Here is a 6,164-nt window from a genome sequence, read left to right as displayed (position 1 = left end):
TTCTTGACAATTTTTTTTTTTCTCATTGGATTATATGAAATTTCGTTTTGAAATTTTGAAAATTACTCCATTCTGAAACTATATAACGATAGACCTAAGAAAGCCCTAATAAGACACAAACGCGTGTAAACATCAAGGTCGCAACTTGCACGGTTCCTGAGAAAAAAGATACATGTTAAACGAAGTAAAAAAGGTCAGTGTTTTGTAGGAACAGCTTTGTTCATTTTCGCATATAGTATAACGATATCCCAAAATATTTTCCCATATTTTTTGAACACTACAGATTTCGCGGAGACCATATGTAGCCAATTTATAAAATAGTATTGGTAAAAGATTTGTTTTTTATGATAACAGTACTTAAACTAGTTTTTAAACTCTGTGAAATTAACAATTTTAAAATGTAATTAAATTAGTTTGAAAAGAAGCTAATTAATTTAAAATTAATTGTATTATTAAGTTTGTCTAGTTATGTTACGATATGAAATAGTTATCACTAACTGGCGTTGTTGCTACTCATTCAGTATATTAAAACAAATTACAATATGGGGACACTAATGGGGTGAGAACACATTAGCATGGCACATGTTAATTAGCGAGAGTTTGTATTGACCAGAACAACGACACTCTTTTAGCCAAATTGCACTCTACACCCTTATTTCGTACATTGTGGAGTACTTCTTTCTAATTAAATAACAGGTCGTTGCCTATAAACAACTCTCTCCTGTTCTGCATTAACTTTACAATTCAATATATTCAGGCATTTCACCTTCACACAACAAAAACTTTACCTCAGGAGGTGTCACTTCACTCTTGATCACTCATATTTGGCGCATATTGGTTGATATTTTATAACTGTAGACACTGTTACCCATTGGATTACTCCATAGTTTGATCTGTGGTATTCATTCATTGATTATATATCCGTTATTGATTAAAGTTCCAGTGTTTTAAATGTCAAGGTTGGTGTTTGTTATACAACGTACCCTCAAAACTAGGCATCATTAGACACGTTGGACACCACGATGTCCTACAGCGGAACTAGTCAATGATCCACAGTCTCTTTGGTGCACCAGGTCCACCTTCGTAAAGTACTAAACAGCTGATTCCAACACCATGTGCAGTGAGATATCAGCCAGGTTAAACAACTATCCAACATTACAGTAGAATTCCCTTGAAGCAACCATGCAAAACGCGGTTTTATGAATTATTTGACAAAACGTAAGATAAAAGTTTAACAAATATGGTATTAAAAAAATATATATATATCTTTAAAAATCTACTTTATTTTAATTAAGGAAACTTGAGTCGTTTCATTTAAAACAGATCATTTGCACCTTACACCTGCTGTTTGCTAGTCTTGAAAATTTGTTCAATATAATATTTAAAAACTAGAGGGAATTTCATGAAGATTGCATGCAAAAATGTTCCATTATAGGTACTAATAAGAGAGCTATGGCAGTTTGAAAATTTTGACCAAAAACAGTTTTATGAGCGCTGCGAATGAATGACGTAACTAACAATTAACTCAACCACATTAGTTTGTAGGTCTTGTTATTACGTACAATTTATCCATTTGATCTCTGCTTGTATTTATAGTTTCCAAAATCCCTTTAGCGCGCATAAAATTGGAACATTAGGGTATATAACCTTCTCGATATGCGATTTAAGCTAGAGTATATTATACAGCTGCTAAATGTAAGATTTCTCAGGTATCAATAATATAATAATAATAATAATAAAGTTAAATTGGGATAAATTTCATCGATTTCTAAGAATCACGTGAGAAAACAAGTAATTTTTAAAATCCAAAATAAATATAACTCCTGCATAGTTTACGGCCAGAAAAGTGGAATTAATGACTTTAGAATTTTAAAGATAAATAAAACATTAGAGATAAATATCAACGCAATTTTGACACACAAGATCGTTCTTTAGACTTAATAAATATTAATTTGATCATATATATAACATTAAGGATTATTATTAATATTAATACAATGTTGCCATATTACTCTAGCGCCTTCATATTGAAGCATGTATACATGCATTACTTTTCTGGTTGTTCAGTGCATCATTCAATTTGAAGGCGTTACCTGTTGTATTTCAAGTAAAAATACATATAAAGATATATACATTTTAGTATTAATTGATTTCTTGTAAATAATATTCAAACACAATTTATTACACTTTAAAACATGAAAAGAGTAATTAGTAAGAGTATTTCTTTGTCATATAAAATGTGATAAATTAAATTTTATTTGTTTTGAGCAAGCTGAAAAATTTTATCTGTTGCCCTACAATTTTATTTATTTTCTACGTATGAACCCATTAAAATATTTTATAATGCAAAAGAAGTAATCAATGATCAATTTATAGGTAATTTAAACACGAAAAAGACTAGATATGGATAATAATTAAAAGTGTTTAGTGAAATATCATTTATACGATCAACATATACAGTATATTCAATAATATGATAATTAATAATAGTTATGCTGAATTTATAATTTATTTTCGAACTGTTATAGTGTTTAAAAGAGAAGAACATGGACGATAACACTTAACTTCCGTCCCTAAATGAACAATGCAAAATATAAATATTGTTAACTATACATTAAGTGTAAATAAATAATAAATGTCAATTTAAATATTAGCCTATAGTATACAAACTTTAAATAGTATACTTACTTTCAATCATTTGATTTATTGATACATACTACAATAGTACAAATTATCATCATGTTCTGTATGGAATTAATAGGAGATATTATCAGTATAATTATTTCATTTCATGTTATTGAAGAAACTTTGATTGCCAAACAGCTGACCCTTTCTAGAGGCCTAGTTATAGTCCATCTATGAGATTCGTTTAAGCTTTGATAGAAGAATAGTATTATATCTGTTTTATACTATTATATTCTAAATAATCTTCTTAAAGGTTGAAAAAACTGTGAACAATAAGTTTCAATAAATAGATTTGCTGGTCTGTAAAAATTACACGAATTACAGCTATATTTATTTATTCAATAACTTTCTAAATGGTTAAATACTTGTAAGAAATAATGCAAGGAAGAACATAAAAATATTATTGTGGACAATACGTAGGTTAGATAAACAGTAGGTAATTAAAAGAGTAATAAAAACTTTAAATATCACTAGTGTATAAGGATAGTTATAGTTCGAAATAACCAAGAAAGTTAAGAGAATAGGAGATAGTTATAAAATTTGAATAATGTATTAGACGAATCTGATTTGTTAAGTAATTATCGTACCTCTTGTAGACTAACAAGCTTGAAATTTTGGCAGGATTGGGTAGCGAGTGTTAATGGCTGGATCATGTTTAGGAAACATCTTAACGTTCATGTAAAATTAGGGAATAGTACTCCTTTGGAAGACCACTAACTTATGCATCTGAATCCACTAATAGATCTGGGTTCAATAATGGAACTGGGTCCCTTTATGGGTCTGGGTCCACTTGTGGCCTGGGCCCACTTATGGATCTTGGTCTACTTAAGGATTTGGGACCATTTCAGGATCTGAGTCCACTAATGGGTTTGAGCATATTAATGGAACTGGATCCAATTATGGATCTGGGCTCACTGACGGCCAGGGTCCACTAATGGATCTGGGTTAACTAATGGAACTGGGTCGACTTATGGCCTGGGCCCACTTATCTATTTGGGTCCACTTTTGATCTGTGTCCACTTATGGATATGGGTCCACTTATAGATTTGGGTCCATTTATAGATCATTTAGAATGAGGTGCAAAAATGGATCGGAGTGATTATTTGACACTTTGGTTGCCATATTTGATCCCTATGTAAATAACAGAAAAATGACGCATTGGATGATTTGTTTAATCGTGAATTTGGTATGAAATATAATTTTTATATTTATAGCCTAAACTTGATGTTTTAGGCAAATGTTTTTACTGGATATTGCTGTTTGCAAAGTACAGTATATATCGAGAATTAAAAATATAACTAAAATCAAAGTTGTTTCTTTTGGTTATCAGTAGAATTGTGTTCCATGTGACATGTGTAAAGAAGAATTTTAATGTGTTATTGATACAGTTGTTTTCTGTCGGATGCTGGGTGCCTATAAATGAAAAAGTAGGCACAGACAATGAGTTAAGATTGAATTATTTTTGACATTTTTTAATGTTTTTATTGCATCTTATAACTGTTTTCAAACACATAATAGTTGGTCAATTTATTATCAACAAAGGTTAAAATCAACTATATGTTTTTCTGTTTTGTCCTTATTCTTCTTATCTTGTGTAGTTATGCACCTGAGTAAGGGACCATATGTCAGCTCTAGAAACGCTGCTTTTTGTTTAACCTAACGATAGTAAATGCCCGTAACAGTCATGTTATCCCCACAATTTTGTCGTAAAAGTTATCATTAAATAGAATTCTCAACAATGTTTTGATTTGCAGTAGACCACAACAAAAAGACTATTTTCCAAATGTTGGTTCTAAGGCACCTCTTGGTATAGTTTTAAACAACGAAAGTTTCCACAAACATCCAACACCAATCAAATTTGTTACGAGGCACTTTAAATCTTATCTTGGCAGTGTGTATTGGGTAGTTCACACCACTTAGTACATGTACAGTCTGGATAATGTATCTAAATAGATATATGCTAAGTAGAGTGTTAAATAAAATTCTTAGAAATCTCGTAATTTGTAATTGGCTGAAAAATATATAATTTTTACCTTTTGTATTGGCTTCAAATTTCTAATTATAATCAGCAACGTGTGTAGAAAGAAATAGAAAGAATAGTCTAGTTCATAAAATAAATAGCATGACATATTACGGTCAAAGGTTAAAAAACAATAATATTTTACAAGAATATGGTTTTACAAGTAGAGGAAAATCAAACAGGCTATTCACATATCAGAGGCCTAATAATGTGAGATGATACATTCATGGTGGCCATCTAAGGTGTGTGTATCAAGGCTAATGAATGTGAAAATGTCAAATTGTTCCATTAGGCCATGATTCCTACTCCGGATATGGAACTGTATCACTAGTACAACGAGACATATTATAGGCTACACTTTATATTTGTATGCATGAGTGAGTGGTATGTGTTGCATCTGTAATCAAACTTTCATTAGTTCACTTTGGCGACAAATTCGCTTGATCGTCTAGACACTTTTCATGTTGAGTGGAAAGAATAATAAAAGTGCCCTGAGGTGTCCTTTAGAATTACTATTTGTACAGTATATAGTTTAGAATCTTCTGGATTAAAATGTATGAAAGTGTGATAAAAAACATTTTGGAACGTGATACTGACACCACTAGAAGGAGAATAAAAAACCTTAAATCCCATAAAAAGCTGCTAAAATCCATAGTGCTGATTATACTACTGTATTAACTAAAAGTTCTATTTTTATGTTGAGCTACAAGAAAACAAGTGTTGGTTGGCGCAAGATAACGCAATAGAAGTAAAAGTTTACTATCGAAAATCTTTAAGCCCCAATTGAAACAGTTGATTGATAATCAGATAATTGTATTCATAAGGTAAAATATTGAAATTGACGTTTTATTACTTGCATTATTACTGGAAACGATGTCTTAAATACTGCAGTTTTGAGAGAAAGTTGGTGCAAATAGTTTTGCTAGAAATTAATACGCGATGCGAACTTGCTGTGGGGTTTCTACTGGATCAAAGTACCCTAAACGTTACAGAAGTTTTAACGTCAAAAATAACGAAACGTAAAACAAAATAAACACAATAAAACAATACAAAATTAATAATTATTATAATAGTTTAGGCTATAAATATAATTTTTAACGGAGAGTTATTGGAGTATTCTATTTTGTTAATGTCCTACAAGCAGCTGATGCTCTTAGATTTAAAAAGAATACAATTTTATTTTTATATTCATCAAAAACAATTTTATACATTGTACATTTTATTAAGACAGGCCAACCGCTACTCGGAATTTCTTCCTTCCCCCTTCATATAAACAATAATTAAAATGTTATTTCGGACGTCTCATTTTCAAATTAATCCAAAGATGGGTCCGTAATTCCTATACTGTCAAAAGGGGTGGGTTCACCTCACAAAACCAATTTCAAGGGAGGCTCTGGCTCGACCCTATTCCAGCTCAGATCGTGGTCATCTCACCCGATCCCGAGCCCGTGGACTGTGG

The sequence above is a fragment of the Homalodisca vitripennis genome, chromosome 4 (genome assembly GCF_021130785.1).
Source record: "Homalodisca vitripennis isolate AUS2020 chromosome 4, UT_GWSS_2.1, whole genome shotgun sequence".
NCBI classification, from domain to species: Eukaryota; Metazoa; Arthropoda; class Insecta; order Hemiptera; family Cicadellidae; genus Homalodisca; species Homalodisca vitripennis.
The sequence above is the reverse complement of the archived record's forward strand: the minus strand, read 5'-3'. Positions refer to the sequence as shown.